We start from the raw sequence: 18060 nt of genomic DNA on the forward strand, positions 1-18060 counted from the left end.
CACATATCCTTAGCTGCCGTAACTGAATTCCTTTTAATCCATACTCCTAAATATTTAATTTTATCATGTCTGCATAAATATGGGTACTCCTGGATTAATTCATGTGTGGCTACATAGTTAATAACTGTAACTTTTATTTTATCATAATTAATCTTTTATATATGGAAAAAAATAAAAAAATACAACTGTCAGAATATTCCACAGCACTGAGATGTCATTTTCTGGTTCCATCAGGTACAAAATAATATCACCTGCGAGTATTGCCAGTTTTTCTTGTAACAGTGTACCAATTATATCCTTGTATTTCTGAGTCCCTTGTTTACTTTGCTAGTGGTTCTAAATATAACACAAATAGCAAAAGAGAAAGAGGATACCCCTTCATGGTTCCTCTGTTTAGACACAATTTATCAGAGAGAAACCCTTCTACTTTTTTGCCTCCGATCCATGATATATCCTTCTAATTAACATTATTTTATCAGGAAATGCAAATCCAAATGCTTCCACTGCCCTACTCAGAAAATCTGTGCTTAGTCTGTTGAATGCATTCTATGTATGAAGACCTACCAGTAACAGCAGTATTTTCTTAACATTCTGTTTACCTCTGGATCATCATTTTATTAATGCTGCCAAATGTTTGTCTCCCCTCCATAAACCACATTGGTCCATATCTATCAATTTTTGCATCACCTTTGCCATTCTTGTAGCTATTTAGAATTGAGATGGGTGCTATATTAATCTGTATTAGATGGGTCTTTACTGTCTTTACGTATTACAGTCACCCCTCTTTACAGGGTGTTGGTGCCTCCCCTCCTTTAAAAATACTGTTAAAACCTTCCACATTTTTATCACTTTCTTCCCTCCTAACTTCCACCCACATACCCTTCTGTTCCTGGAGACTTTCCTGAGGATGGTTGTACATCATTATTTTTATCTTTCTTCCTCATATCTTAACTGTTAGTTGTTGAGCCTAATCTACTTCTAATCTATATTTAAGTCTTCCATAAATATTTACATTTGTGCTTTTTCTTGATTTTCCCACTTCTGTTTTATACAAATTTTCATAAAATTTCCAAAATGTCTCCAATACCTGTATAGGGTCTGTGGTTATTTTTCTTGTTATAGGCTTTCTAGGTTTGGCAACACCCCTTTGTACTTTCTGTTGCCTAAGTCCTTGTGCCAAAAGTTTTGTGCTCTGGAGTTATTAAAAAAAAGTTGCTTAATAGCAATATTTCTAAACTTGTGCATATTATCCAAGTACTCCACTAGTTTCTCTTCACTCTCTGCAACTGTGCCTCCTTTTGTTCTGTGAAATTTCCTTAGTTTGTAATACTTTAACCTTCATCAGCCCCGCTAAATGACTTATTACTTAACCAGATCTCTTTTTCTTTTATTTCTACTCTGTTTTTAAACTCTACTTTAATTTTGTCCCTTTCAATAGCTGTAACTTTTGTAGTACTTTCTATCTTCCCTAATAGCTCTGGATAATTTCCACTACTAATTCCTTAAACGCCTCTCTTTTTAACAAGTAGTTGGAGAAGTGCCAGTGATTCATCTTTACTTCATTAGCCTGCATTTTTATCTTGGTTAATTATAGGTACATGGTCTGAAATAGTTATTGAATGTGTACTAAAGTTCTGAATTAAATGGACATGTTCCTGTAAAATGTAATTTCTATCAAGTCTAGCCCAGTTATTGTATATTGGGGAATAATATGTAAATTCTGTCCAAGTTCCTACTACTGAATTCACATCTTTCATACCAAATATTCACAAATTTCTTTAGAAATCTGCACAGTTTTGTTATTCTCCCTTCTAGTCCCGCAGATACAGCCTCATTGTTACAAATCAAAGTCCAGTCCCCACCTATAAGAGATATTCCCTATTGAAAGCTGATATTTCTCCAAAAACGTTTGTAAGCTTCAAGATATCAGTTTTAGGTGGAATATAAAAACATGCTAGGATAATCCCCATCCCTTGCCAGTACCCTCTTAATATCTTTTGTTCTCCTTTTTTCTATCACTATTGGAGCTCTTCTGGAAATTAATATAAACACTCATCTTTTTTTCCTTTGTCCCTCATTCTGCAGAATATCCATCCTGAAATCCTATCTTTATCAAATTCACATGCTTCATTCTTTCCAAATGTGTCTCCTGTATCCTTTTATTTGTACTCTGAAATTTTTAATATAATTAACTATTTTTTCATTTTTGTCTATACCTGTCAGATCATTGACATTCAAGATAATATGGAAAGCATTGCCATCATGGTAAAATATCATTATTTCCACTTTATGGCAGATTTTTTAAATGTCCATTTCCAGCTTTTGTGATATATGCACATTTTAATGTTTAAAAGGGTTAATCTTTATACAGTTTTTTTTCTTATCAATATTGGAACCTATGTCACAATTTACCAAACATTTGTTTTAATAAGAACCCTCAAACAAGAAACCAAAACACACGCAACTGTATACATCTTAAGATAATTAAGTCTAGCTCTCCTAATGGGAACAGACTGTATTAATTTTATATAGGTACAAGTAAGCAACTGGACTGGTATTCCACAGCAGGAACTGTTACTTGAAAGGGAACATCATATATATGCTCCAGATCTGGCCATGAGAAAGCAACGAAGACTTATATTTGTAAAGATGCTTTACAGTTCATCCTGACAAAACTGTGGCAAAAGGAAAAAGTATTAAAAGTTGGAGACAGTAGAGTGTTTCTGGAAAATGATTATTAAAGTTACACCAAGCAGAAAAGAAACACATTTATTCTCGAAATTGGGCAATGTTGAAAGGCAAGTGTGAAATTCAAGCTCAATTCAATTAACAGTTCCTGCTGTGGAATACCAGTCCAGTTGCTTATTCGTACCTATATAAAATGAATATGGTCTGTTCCTCTTAGTTTTTCTGGTACAACAGAAAATGTCATATTTTTCCCCACATGCTCTGTCTTCTAATTCTAACAGTTCATGAAACATCTCTTCTTGAGCAGTCTCATAGTTAGTCAGCCTTTTCTTCATTTTGACCTCTGATTTTTGCAATTTTATCAGCTCATCTGAATATCTGTTTAAAGGTACTTCCATTTTTTCCAACCTTTTGTTATTTGAGTTGATATACTCTTTCAGTGTTTCATTTATTTTTATCGGCTATGAGCATATTTGACATTTTTTTTCTCTAGATTACTGGAAGCAATGTCTTGCAACAAAGCTGGAGCTTGAACTGCTTTTTCCTGAATAGCTGCAGAATTCTTCCCAATCCGTGTTTTCTCTACCATTTCTATATATTTTCCTTTAGGTTGCCTTGTATCTAGGCAGTATATTAACTAGCTAGTAACTGAAATGTACTCAAGTCAGCAGTATCATTGGCTGTTGTTTCTTAGTTTCTGTTTTCATACCGGGAGAGCTAAAGTCAAGTTTATCAGTGTGCAGTCACCATGGGTGTCCTCTATGCAAATGATATTTTGATTATGATAAGCAGTGTTAAGGAAAATACAGCCTCACTGAGTGAGATTTGAAAAGCAGAACATTATCATGTTGTAAAATTTGATAAAAGCAGCCAAAGTGATGTTTTTTCATGCAATGCAAAATGATGAAGAAGAAGCATTAGTGGTTTAAACTTAAATTAATGGGTCTAACTTACTCGAGTATTAATGACAGAACAAACTTTGAATCAACAGCTTGCAGAGATGACTTAAAAAATAATTCTTGATATATTGTTTATTTTAGTTACTGGAACTGTAAATGTTGAGACATGTTTAGTCCCTGTAATGTTATTTCCATTGCAACACTTAATTTGGACTCTCCACTGTAACTTTGCTCCAGAGCTTGAAAACAATGCGCATAACTTGCCTCACAGCAAGAGGTTCTCTGGTTCGATCCTCGGCTGGAGTGCCTTCTGTGCGGAGTCTGCATGTCCTCCATGTGGTCGCGTGGGTTTCCTTCGGGTGCTTTGGTTTCCTCCCACATCCCAAAGACATGCTGTAGGTGGATTGGACACTCTCTAAATTGGCCCTAGGTGTGAGTGCATGCATGTGTGTACCTTCTGTGGAAGGTTGGGCACTGGGCTGGCAAGTCGACATCGTAAAACTCCACTGCCAATCATGAGTGAACAGATGATCCACTGTGGCGACCCCTAACCAGGAAAAGCCAAAAGAAGAAGTGTGTGCCCCAAATCATTGGGGCTTTGCAGTCTGACCAGTTGTGGAATAAGGTCTAGGCATACTGAAAAATAACCAACAATCCAGTTAAGTGCCTTATTAGAAGTTCAGTATGCTGACATTCAAGGTTCTGTGAAAATCGGAGAAATTCTATAGCAGAATGTTTCTGGCCTGTATGTTCAGAATGAAAGATGCAAAGTCTTACTTCAACAGAATACAAAAATAAGTTCCCAGAAGTCAAAATGATGTGTAACAAAATTGGGTCTGTGTTCGGCTATCGAAAACAAAAAAAACCGTGAACGGCTAAATACCAAAAATGAAACATTGAAAGGTAAAATTGGAGAACAACTAGTTCAATAAAAATAAATTCATAGAATGGCCATAGTCGACCAACATTATGAAAATGACCAACCAAGGTGGGGGGCTTTGCCACCCCCCAACTATTTATAGCAACTCCAAGACTGCACTACAGTGGGGAATAGGGCATATTTAAAAGGTTTCCCTTTCTTACCTTATGTGCTGCATTACTTCCTGGTTGTTGACCAGCTATGACCATTCAGAGAATTTATTTTCGTAAAAGTAGTTGTTCACTAATTTCATCTTTTGATGTAGTTGTTCACTAATTTCAACTTTCGATGTTTAACATTTGGTATTTAACTGTTCGTGTTTGTTTTCGATAGCTGATCCTGGACCCACCAAAATCTACTGTGCCCTGGACCCATACCAAGCAAGGACAATATTTCCCAATGGTTACACTTTTTGTTTCTGCACTTTAAGAATGTGTCACTGTCTTATCTGATTAACCTTTGTACATCTCTTAGTAGTTGCAGTCCTGTTATAAAATTGCAAAATTTGCAACTGGGATGCCAAATCACACTTATTGCCGAGCTGTTTGAGAACTGAAATGGTTTGAATTCCCCCATTACCTATATTATACCCAACTGACTCTGTCCCACAAACTGATTTACAAGCCCAATACCTGCCCTGCACCTCACTCTATCCTAAAACTATGCATCCCAATCTGGACTCTTCAGTCTAACAACAAACAGCTTTTAAGTATAACAATACCCAACAGAAGAGCTGGACAAAGCCTATATTCCTGTTCCATTGCCAGGTTATGGAATTTCCTGCCTCCAACAACCACTCAGACTTCAAATCACCACTAAAAGCCCACTACTTCAATAATCATATCTGTTCCTGTGTGCAAATGTCTGTCACCATAAACACACAAAATTTGATTAGCCACTTCTTTCCCCTACCATATAATGCCTCTCTTTCTAACACCCTTTCTCTGTATTAACCAACTTATTCTACCTCTCCTTCAATGCCTAGGTAACTTCTATAACTATCTATGTATTTAATTACTGTTTATGTGTAGCAACCTACAATCTTTAAGATTTTTTCATAAAGTATTGTATGTCAGTTAGTTATATCCAATGTCATTTTTACAAAGTCTGTACTCATTGTCTATTCCATACTTTAATATTTGTCTGTATAAAACAAATTTTTGTGCAGCATTTCTCCCCAGGCCTCCACTGAAAATAGGTTTCTGACCCAGTGGGCTTTCCCAGTCAACAAATGTCAGTCAATAAATAAATAAATGATGTTGAGCTGTACAAAACTGGGGCATTATTTTTTTTTGTTTTTCAAAATGTTATTTAATTTAGAACTATTATTGTTATGCCCTAAGCTTGCAGGAAATACGGTAGCTTAATAATTTTATGTAGGTTAATTTAAAACTGAAAGAAAGAGCTGCTGTTGAATGGGACTGAATGAAATTACTGCAGGAAAAATAGGAGCTTGCATTATCTGATGAAATTGTTGTTAGATGGGAAGATCTATGTAAAGATCCTTGGTATGTATATTTACATTAGATGGATGTCAATAAGTTATCGGATATTGGCAGACATGCATTATATCCTTAATGGGTTATATATGATGGAGTAGTAGGTAACTTGTCCATTACAAAGCTCAGTAAGAAAATGTGCATTGCCAGCGATCCTGCCCTCAGACCAAAGTCTGTGGGATAAAATGAAATATCTTGTATAAAATGAAATGGGTAAATGACTCCTATTTTTTTTTCTGTGCGTCTAAGAATTGGTCAGCTTACTGAAATGTAGTCTGTGATCATGATATTTGCTAGTGCGGTAACGGACTGGTTCTGAAGCACTTGGAGTCATGTCTGTTAAAATTTACTAGAACAAGATATTGGTAGATTTGCTTTACTGAAGCTTGTACATATAAAATGCTTGCAACTTTTGCAATGAGAGTTTTTTACTTGTGCTTTTAATTAAGATGCTCTCTATAGTCACTGTTGCATTACTGAGTCTCAAGAATTCCTGGCTGCAGAAGTCCATGGTTGACCCAAATTCCCCAGAATTTAATCATCCCCCAGCCAGCAGATTGCCTCCTTGTCTGATTGTGGTGGTATTAAGAAGTCACCAGCTGGTACCATCTTTAGTTTAGTTTTTTCTTGCTGTGTTAGATCGATGCAAAATGCTGTTAGTTGTGTCGTCTGGTCTGAAGATCAGAGATCATTTAGAAAGCTAAGTACCCAACTGGGGAAATTTTTCTTTGTATTTTTCTCTTAGTGATTGCTTCTGATTAATGTCAGTGAAAGTAAATTGCCTTTTTTGTGGAATGTAAGTTATGCACAAGGGCATTCACTCATATTGTCTCTTCTGTTGTGACCCTGATCATAAAGTCCTTAATTGTGAGTTTTGTGTTCATTTCAATCAGGGAGCTATAACATGTCAGGCTGACTCCATCAATTGATATCTTGCTGAAGGTACCAGAAGGTCAAAACATGAGATCTCATCTGCTGATCCCCAGGCTGAACTCCCAATGAAATGCGAAGAGAAGAGCCTAGTGGAGAAGGAAGTTAGGGTAGCTAACGACAGTATAGTGATTGATTCCCCACCCATCGTTAAAGTTATTGACTCTGGTGAGGTGCATTGGCAGCCTCCATCTTCAGCAATTGCTAGGCCGAGACCTATAGCATGGCTGCATTTGAAGCCACCATGTCTTTGGCCTCTTCCTTGTCTTAACAAGCTGGAACAGGCTGGGCATTGGTGGGTTGCTTCACAAGCTTTAGACGCTAGCATACCTGCTCAGGAGAGTGAGGCTAGAATACCTCCAGCAGTAATTTCGGAAGTTCCTCCTAGGACCCGGTCCAAGGCTGCAGCCTCCCAACTGCATCTTGTGGTATTGCTGTCAACCAGACCCAAGCCCAAGACTCGAGTCAAAGCAACAGTTAGAATTGCTTCAGCCTACATTGCCAGTGTCTCTAGTCCCTACATCACAGATCACCTCACAGACTCATGTTAGACTGTCACAGGATTTCATAGAACATCTGATGAGGAGGAATTGGCTTATGTGGGATATCTCACCCCACACTAATACCTTGATTCATGTTCTCAAGACACTTTGTCCTCGGTTTCACTGCCGAGTTCTCATCATTTGGAGACATACTTTGTAAAATGAGTGTCCTTCACCTGGGAGCCCAGAGTGTTCTCCCAGGGTCAGAGTAACTACAGAATACTCCTGACTCAGCCTGAATCTAGACCTTTGGTGATTCTATCAGTACATGTCTTGAATAATGTGTTTGCTGATATCTCCCTGCAGCCTGATTCCCCTACCCTTTGCTACAAGGAAGCCTGACTTCTTCTCTTGGATGCTAGCCACCAATAAACTTCTCTACAAGAACCCTCTGGCAGACCCAGCTGTGTGTGTCTGGAACCTAGCAAAAAGAAACTCTGGGTCTGCATCCAGGAACTCCTTGCCAAATGATTGCTCCAGCATTCTACCTTCCCTGTTTGGCAAGAAAATGTACTGTTTTGCTACCTTAGCCATGAGAGCTATCGGCTGTCAGTTTCACATGCTCAGATACTTTGAGTGTGCACAGGAACAGATAAATAAGGCAGAGGAGATTCAAGACAAGAGCCCCAAGAGGGACATCCATGAATTTCCCAATGTTGGCCTTCAGGTATCCAGACACTCACATTAAGAGCATCATAGCCACATTTATCATCAAGGACACCTGCTGTAGGGTCTTTTACCAGAAGATGTGCTTGGCTGAGGAAACAACCCACCTCAGAGCCTGCTAAATGTGAACTCCTTAATGCCCCTTTGGATAAGGAGTTTCCCTTTACTGGAGGAAAAGGGAAAGACCATGAAGTTTGTCAAGGAGATGCAGTGTGCAGATGAGGACTTTTGTACAGATAGCTGAAGAAGTTCTGCTTCAAGACACCTTAGACATGGGCATAGAAGACATTTGCCATCACCTTCTATTGGACAGGACTTTCCTTATGCCTTGTCTCCATTACCCCTCATCCCTAGGATACTTCAGAAGGCCATGGAGGATGGGCCAAAGATGATCACATTTATACCTCACTGGCACAGGCCACACTAGTTCTCCCTTCTGTTTTTCTTTAGTTGGAGGGAAGATCAGGTCCCTCCCTATGTGTGGACCTTCTTATCCAGAACAAAAGGTCTGTCATGTCACCCAAATGTCAAAACACAGAACTTCCCACCTTGTATGATTTCTCCTTAATCCTTGCCTGTCCACTGTTCTTTGAGGAAGTGTTATCTGTTCTGAGGAAAGCTAGACAGTAAGACATATTTGCTAAGTGTTAGAAAAGCTCACTCTTATTCCCTTTGAGCCAGCCACCTCTGCTCCTATATTAAAAAAAAAAAAAAAAATGTCTTGCTTTAACTTCAACAAGATGCATATCTGAACTGCAAGCACTCATTTCACAAGGATCATTCTTTGGACATGCACAGACAACAAAATGTCTTCCTGCACATAATTTATTTTCCTAACAGACCAGAAAAGCTGAAAATAATTAGGGCATATCAAAATACATTGCCAATCACATTACCTTTTGCCACTGCCATCATGGCAAACAAACTCCTGTACCTCAGAGGACTCTCCCATTTATAGCACCAGTGACCTGGCATCAGACGGGGAGGCCATTCACTGACTGAGGGATCGTGAAATTCTCTCCTATTCAGACTGACAGTGAGATCCTGTAGGCAGGAATTCCCAAGACCATTATTAAAATTTTATTTTGCAAACTTAATCTATTTTCCCTGTTATTAGCCCTGCCATTTTTCACATCCATACTTCTATTTCTTTGTCTCCTGAATCTGCTATGGTACCTCATTTTTTTTTTTTACTATCCCGCCTCGCTTCTCTTTTTTCCATACATTTTTTTATCCCACTATATTCTCATTCTAAATTAGCTTCTAACTGAAACTCCTCTCACATCTTCTCAGGTTTTCAGTCTTCTCTCCGTTTGTAGTTGGTCCCAGTATTTTGACTGTTTTTTTGCTTCATTCTCCACCTCCAGGTTGCCTTCTGTGCATATAGGGATATCTGGTATACCTCTTTCCCAGCTCCTGTGCATCTTTCATTATTAATAGAGCTCTTATCAAATTGTCAGATGTTCTTCTCCCTCCCACAAACCCTGTTTGATCATCACGAATGAGCCTGTGAAGTAACTTTCCTACTCTTTCTACCCATAACAGCATAAAAAACATTTGTAATTGTGACTTAATACTGATATCAATCTATACGAAGCTGGATTCTATGGGTTTTTTTACCCTCTGTGTGTATTACAGTAATTTTTATCAGTTTCCAAGATGTTGGTGTCAGTCCTCACTTCTGTATATTGTTAAACAACCTTATCCATTTTCCTACTATTTCTTCCTCCTGTATCAGATTTGTGTATACCTGTTTTATCATATGTAGATGTTTAGTAGCTATCTAACTTCTTTCAGTTCTTGACCATATTTTATTCCTTGCGGAATGGTGTGCTTTCTTCTTGAGCTGAAGTTCATGGCCTCCATCTCTTAAACACCATAATATGGTCACGATCAGAGACCTGATCATAGCCCTCTGTATTAGTCCTTTTATTTTTCAACATGATGTATGTCATTAGCTCACTGTCATAAATACTTTCCCATTCCCCATTTTATTCAGTGCGAGTTTGGTTTTAGTTTGTTCATCTTCGACTGTTAACTGTCCTCTCCCAACAGTCTGCATATTCCTGTGCACTCCTTATATTTTTCCCATAAAATCATCTGTCACCAGTTTTCAGCAGTGCATACTGTTAGATTCCTTGCTTTCTTTATTGTTGCTCTGCAAATTTCCTCACTGCTTCCTTTATTAACTCCACTTTCTCTTTAAGCCTCTGTGTGTTCAGGAATACAGGGAAGAAACTTCTCTGTTCTCTCTGATTGTTTCCATCTCAACCCCCATTTTCTCCTCCTTTCAAGTCTCTTCCAACTCCAAGCCACTCTGATGATTAGCCAGTTTTCTGTAGAAAGCTTGCAGCCATCTTTGGATCTGTGTAGCTTTCATGCTTCATTGCAATCATATCCTAAAGGAAGCCAGGTATAGAAGTCGCCATTTAATTCCTTTTTACCTGCATAGTCTTATTGTGGGTCTAAAGGAATTTCCTTCCTTCCTTATTTCATAGGAATAGCCTTGTTTGAGGAAGATTCTTTCTCCATTTATTGTGCAGGTTTTCATGATGCTTCTTTTAACAGACAGCAGTACAGTCCTGTGGGACATTAACATTTTGTTGAGAGGGAGTACCTACTCATACCTCTTTGCATACTAACAGTGCAAGGCTGGGAGTTGGTCTCTCTGCCATATGTTACTCAGGGTGAGTTTTACATTCCCTCAGAACTGTAATGCAACAGATGCCCTCTGCCAAAAAAGCTTAGCATCACTCATGAACAATATCTGAACAAAGCCATCTTCAAAAGCGTAACGGAAAATTTGTGGTATCAAAGAGGAGGTCTGTTTACTTCCACAAAGAACCACCAGATGTCCTTCAAGGATGCATCTGCAGTCTTCACAAATGGGTTGTCCTGTCGTCAGGCAGCCCTTCGGTCGGCCGGATTCCAAAGTCTGGGTCTGGCTTCGGCTGGTGTCGCACTTCACCCGACGTCATTGCGGCAGTTCTTCGGGTATAAAGGCATCAGCCGACGCCATTTTCCTCCGTCTTTCTTGCCGCGTGGCGCCCGAAGCAGAAGCTGTTCGCAAGTGCCGGTCGGTCAGATCCAGAGATTACTACTACCGAATATTACTTCGAAGACTTCTAAAAAGCTAAGTACCCCGTTGGGGACTCTTTCTTGCCTCAGCCGATGTCAGAGAAAGTGAATAACTGTTTATCTTGTGGGAAACAAATACCTCATAAAGATTTCCACTCCTACTGCATACATTGTTTAGGCCCAGACCACGACGTTGCAGCTTGTCTAGCCTGTGCTTCTTTTAACCGACGGACGCTTAGACGTCGGTCGGAGTTTGCTGAACAGATTTTCGGCTCCGATTTTGCATATATTATGCCGTCGGATCCTCCGACTTCGCAAAGTACCAAAAACCGCAAAGAAAAGGACCGACACTCGCGGTCCGCGGTTTCGGCCGAAACCGCGGTTAAGCAAACCGCGAGTGTCTCGGTTTCAGCCGAAACCAAGCAAGCGGTTCTTTCTTCAGCCGAAATCATGCCTTCTACCGAGGCCTCTTCTAACCTGGTAGAAACGGCTTCTGAAATCCAACCTTCTGTTGCGGTTTCACAGGATTTATCAGATACCATTCCCCTGGATATTTCTACCCCTGCACGTGGAGCTGCTAGGCCTCCTGCAGCAATGTCTATTAAGGCCTTTGCCAGGGCTAAAGCAGCCAAAGCATCAAAAACGGTGCCTGCCAAGCCCCCCTCTCTCAGGCCCAGCACCAGCTCCCATATGCTAACTTTGGCTGAGGATCTCATCTCTTTAATTCGTGGAGCCCAACCACATCCAGACAGGGCCTCTCTCCCTCCTCCAGAAAAAAGGCCTAGAGCAGAGCCCCCTGAGCCAGTATCCACAGATGATTCCTCTGATGACTCAGAACATACAGACCCTCCTGAGGCTGCTTATTCTCCTTATGAAGACTCTGATGCTGAGGAGTCCATCCCTTCAGCCTCTCCTCCTGAGGAATTTTCCTTTGGGGAAACCTTGCATGCTATGAGGGAACAATTTCAGTGGCAGGGCCAAGATTTCTCAAGACTCCAGAAAAAGGCTTAGGACCTTTCTACATTTGCCACAGCATAGGCCTTTAGCTATTCCTCCAGTTCTTTCTGTTGTTGATGATGCATTTAATGATGCTTGCACTGCTCCTGATTCATTACCTCCAGCTCCTGCTAAGCCCGATGGGTTCTACAGGGTCCCGGACACTCATCACCATTTATATAAGGCTCCTTTTGCAGATCCAGAGACTATCTCCCAGGGTCCTAAAGCTGTAGCAGCTACTTCCACTAAAACCCCTCCCTCTGAAAGGGAATCCAGGTCCTTAGAGAGATGGGGTAAAAAAGTTTACACCTCTGCTACTTTGTCAGCTAGAGCTTTGAACTGCCAATTTCATATGATTCAATACCAAGAGTTTATGCTTGACCAGTTGACTAAAAAACTGTCCTCTGAAGAATCTTTAGATAAGAAATATGTTCAAGAAATGGTACATAACATAGCAGGTTAGTAACCATTCTTTAAAATGTGGCTATGATGCACTGGAGGCTTCCTTTAGATCAGCCATGACTGGCACAGTTATCAGGAGGCATGCATGGCTGAAAGAACAGGCATTACCAGACCATGTTAAATCAAAGCTTTTGGATGCACCTATGGACAAGGTCAGTTTATTTGGTTCCCCTGCGCAACAGGTACTAAAAAAGATGGAAGAGAAGGCAAAATCTGTACAAACAGTGAAAGATTTCTTACAAGTTCAACCTCCAAGGTTTAGCAGGAACTGGCCCTCCAAAAATTGGTCCTTTCCAGACTCCTCTAGGGCACAAAGAGGCAGGAATAGGCGCTCGAGAGGCAGAAACCAAACCAGGGGTGCCTACAGGGGACGCCAGTGGCAGGGTAACAACCAGCGAGGCACGGATGCAACCACCACCACTACAACTCAATCACAGTGACTTGACGGTGGCACCGCCTACCAGGGAACAACTAGAAGCACCCTTAGGCGGAAAGCTAACCTTATTTTCAAAGAACTGGCATTGCATCACAAGAGAAAAATGGATTTTGCAAACTATAGACCAAGGTTACAGGTTCCATTTCCATACTCTACCAAGCAAAAGAGGAATGCCAAACCTGCCACCTACTCAAAGGACAGAAGCTCTAAAGCAAATATCTCAATTACTAAGAATGCAAGCTGTGGAAAAGGTACCACCTTTGGAGCAAGGGAAGGGATTTTACTCCAGACTCTTCCTGGTACCAAGAAAAGAAAACAAATGGAGGCCTATTCTAGACCTGTCCGCTTTAAACACATTCCTCATTGTTCCAAAATTCAAAATGCTGACCCTACAGCAGCTTCTTCCCATGCTGGGCAAGGAGTCTTGGCTGGTAACTCTAGATCTCAAGGAGGCATACCTGCACGTCCCCATAAGACCAATTTGCAGAAGATACCTCAGATTTCTTGCAGGATCAGAGCATTATCAATTCTCAGCATTGCCCTTTAGCTTATCTACTGCGCCCAGAGTATTCACGAAATGCCTGGCATCAGTAATCGCTCATTGCAGACTTCAGGGGATTCAAATCTATCCCTACCTGGACGACTGCCTGATACAAGCGGACAACAAAATAAAACTAACAGAAGACCTACACAGAGTCATTTACCTGCTGCAAGCCCTGGGATATACAGTCAATATAAAAAAGTCAAGGCTGATTCCATCCCAAAGAATAACCTTTCTGGGTGCAGAACTGGACACATCAAATCAAATGGCATCCCTGACTGCAGAAAAGAAAGAGCAGCTTCCTCTCTACTTCTTGGCATTAACAAAGCAGAACCATCTAACTGCAAGAAAAGTGCTGCAAGCTCTAGGCTTCATGGCATCCTGCATAATACTGGTCCCTCATGCCAGGCTGCATATGAGAAAGCTACAATGGTACCTAAAGAATTTGTGGTCTCAACACAAGCACAGCCTAGAAACCAAAATTCCAATGATTTCCTGCCTGAAGAAGGAGTTCCTATGGTGGGCTCAGGCCTGCCAATCAAACTCAGGATTGCCCTTCTGCAAAAGCCAACCAACTCAAACCATCACGACAGATGCCTCAGACCTCGGTTGGGGGGCACACATGCTGGACAGGTGCATTCAAGGCCTCTGGACTCAAGACCAGCTGCACCTGCACATAAATCTAAAAGAAATGATGGCAGTAAAATTGGCAATCCAGGCCTTCAAACCTTTTCTCCAAGAAGGTCAGCTGATGATAAGGACAGACAACACCACAGTTATGTGGTACATCAACAAACAGGGAGGCACACACTCATATCCTCTATGCCGGCTGGCACTGGACCTATGGGATGTGGCTCTGAGCTACAACATTCAGTTACAAGCAATTTATGTACCAGGGAAGGAAAACATTCTAATAGACATATTAAGCAGAACTACCACAGATGCCCACGAATGGATGCTGCATCCGGACATCTTCAAAGCCATCACAAGAGAATGGGGATTTCCACAAATAGACTTGTTTGCATCCCCACTCAATCACCAGCTAAAGAAATTCTGCACAAGGACGTACCACCCACTTGCTTGGAAGGTGGACTCCCTATCTTTCAGTTGGAAAAACCTGATAGCATGCATTCCCAGCACTTCCTTTGATGCACAAGGTGCTTCTGAAGATCAAAGAGGAACATCCGAGGATCATTCTGATAGCTCCAGACTGGCCAAGACAACATTGGTATCCATTGCTGAGGAGCATGTCCGGGAACAAATATGGACACTGCCCCTGATCCCATTACTGTTAACACAGAACAACTTCAACATCCTGCATCCAAACCTGAAAACTCTGCAGCTAACTGCCTGGAACATTACATGACAACAATTAACCCAAATTTATCCCAAAGGGTTAAGGACATAATCCTGGAGGCTCAAGACCTTCAACAAGAAAGAATTATGCAGCAAAATGGAAAAGATATCTCACTTGGAGTACTGCAAGGGGCAAGAAGTGACACTGGTGAACATTGCCAACATCCTGGAGTACTTGGCAGAGCTCTTCCATACAGGCCTGTCCTACTCTTCCATCAAGATACATGCCTCAGCTATTTCAGCAGAATACAGCTTGGATCCTCCTGTCTTCTCGCATCCTCTGCTCAGACAGTTTCTGAGAGGAATTAAAAATGTGAAACCTCCCCCGAAACCTCCATTACCAGCATGGGACTTGAACTTTGTGCTAGAAAAATTGACACTTCCCCCTTTCGAACCAGCAGCAACAGCAGAATTACAATACTTATCCTGGAAGACTGCATTCCTGCTGGCAATAACTTCAGCAAGAAGGGTCTCTGAACTACAGGCATTAATGGCAGTGCAACCCTTCCTGATCTTCCATCAAGATAGAGTGTCCATGAGAACAAATCCTACATTTATGCCTAAGGTGGTATCCAGAGTCTCTTTAAATCAGGCTATCCACCTTCCTACATTCTTCCCCAACCCGCAGAACAGGGGAGAAAGGCTACTACATACCTTGGATGTGCATAGACAATTACGCTACTACCTGGACAGGACAAAAACCAATAGAAAAACTGACCAGCTTCTGATAGCATATGCAACAGGGAAGGAAGGAAAACCAATTTCAAAACAGACAATCTCCAAATGGATAGGAAATTGCATTAGGTTTTGTTACTCCTATAATGGAAAGAAAACTCCAGAGAACATCAGGCCTCACTCCACAAGGGCTACAGCCACTACCACAGCTTTCTTACGAGGAGTGGCTACCAAGGACATTATAGAGGCTGCTACTTGGACCTCCGTGCATATATTTGCCAAGCATTATAACTTACCTTTATACTCTAGATCCCGAGCTGGTTTTGCCACTGCTGTTTTGCAAGGGATCCTAACTACACCATAATCTCTACTCATTCCTCCTCCCCTAGTTTAGCTTTGGTATTCTACCCATTTGTGAAGACTGCAGATGCATCCTTGAAGGACATAGTACAGTTTTGTACCTACCATAAATGTAGATGTCCGATAGGAATGCATCTGCAGTCAGGATTACCCTCCTCCCCCTCTGAGGTACTCCTAGGGTATTTGCCAACCTTCAGCTAGCTTGGGGGGGATCTATTATGGTGTATTTGTTTGTATATATGTACATACATGCTTATTTTGTGTGTTTTGCTCTCTACTATTTGGAAACTTTGGCATTTATCCAAATTTAGCCATCCAAGAGGGCACCTGGCATCTGGGGCAAGAAACACTGAGGAAAATGGCGTCGGCTGATGCCTTTATACCCGAAGAACTGCCGCAATGACGTCGGGTGAAGTGCGACACCAGCTGAAGCCAGACCCAGACTTTGGGTTCTATATAAGATTTCCTTGTAGGAAAGCTTTGGCAGTGTTGGCCTTCTTCCCTTCTTGTACACTTATTTCCCAACCCTCTTTTTTTTTGCTAGTAGAGTAGAAGATTAGGAAGGAGGGTTGATGGATTTTTTTTTCTGTTTCTGTCTCTGTGCAGGCTCGCTCTGCTCCTACCAGTGTTACTGTGTTGTTTGTGCTGCCTCTGTGTTGCTAGCTGCCTTATAGATATAGCTAATACAGATGAAGCTCCTGCTTTGCTGTCTCTGCCCTGAGTCAAAGCACTGTGAGCCTGATCTGACACTCACACTACTCTCAATCTGTTTTAAAGAATGCATGTAAAATATTTAAAGGAAAAAAAAAAGGAAGCAAAAAAGAACTGAAAAAAAAAACCATTGAAAAAAAAAAAAAACCAACCAAAAAAAAAAAAATTACAGAACCCCCAAGGGTGATTCATGCCCTATGTATCCACCTACCAAGAATAGCTTTGCCTGTACCTCGGGACCTAAAATTTGTTCTCTACTCATCTTGCACCATTTTGAGATGACAGGTTTTGTTATATTCAAGTTATTTATTACAGACAGAATTTCTTGTGGCCATTACCTCAGCTAGGTAGATCTCAGAATTGTAGCTCCTGTTGTGCAAAGAGCCTCCGTATAACAAATCTTTTAAAGGCAGAGATGGTCTCAGAGGTATCCTTCAACCCAGCTATTCATTTGCTGGTCTTTCTTTCCCAACCTTAAAAATAAGGAGAAAATAGGTTTGCACTTGTTTAATATCCATAGGCAACTTAGATACTATATTGACAGGTTCAGGAACCTTTATGTGAGTAGAATTTGTTTGAATCTTTTGCATCAGGGAAAACGGGAGAGTCCAGGTACCAAGTGAGCCCTTTCCATATTGTTGACCATGTGCATATTGTTCTGCTGTGAAAAATATATAAATAACTGTATAATAGCAAGTTATGGCACATTTTGCTAATTGATGCAACTTTTTTTCAGAAGTGTATCCACTTGGAAAATTTGTGACGTGGCTGTTTGATCTTCCATTCATGCCTGTAAGCATTATAAGCTAAACATGTAACTTGAATTAGTAGGGCAAGGTTTGGCAATGATGTCCTGCAAGAGATTCTCTGTGCATCAGTCCTCAGCACTGGAAGGACAGAGAAGCAGGCCATTCGTTTCTTGCGGACACTGCTTCATGATCTTTCAGTATGTCAGAAATTCTCCTGCAACAGTGAGACATACAAAAAAACATAGCATAGCAGAGATTCACAGTAATGGTAGATGTTCATATAGGACCACTTATGTAATACTGGCTGTCACCCACCATCCTACTTTTTAGTTTTCCTGTTTTTGCAAAGGCAGCCTAGTAGCTGAGGAGGGGGACTAAGAATGTTGATGCCATCCACCATTACCTCTTGAGTGAAGCATTGCATGAATTGTCTGGAGGTTGCAGTGTGGAGTTCTCGATAGACAGTAGTTTATATCTGTTGTCCTTTGCTTTAAAGTTACTAGATCAAAAATAAAATGGGAAATAAATGCATTATCAGTGCTGTGGATGAGCT

General features: G+C 40.8%; 1 protein-coding gene across 2 annotated transcripts in view; it reads left to right on the plus strand.

The window, feature by feature from the left end:
- LOC122798413 (ubiquitin carboxyl-terminal hydrolase CYLD-like) overlaps window positions 1-18060 on the plus strand; it is a 1245230-nt gene that overhangs the window by 106076 nt on the left and 1121094 nt on the right. The window lies entirely within an intron of this gene.

Source organism: Protopterus annectens, chromosome 3.part1, assembly GCF_019279795.1.
Source record: "Protopterus annectens isolate FY-2018-M chromosome 3.part1, PAN1.0, whole genome shotgun sequence".
NCBI lineage: Eukaryota > Metazoa > Chordata > Ceratodontiformes > Protopteridae > Protopterus > Protopterus annectens.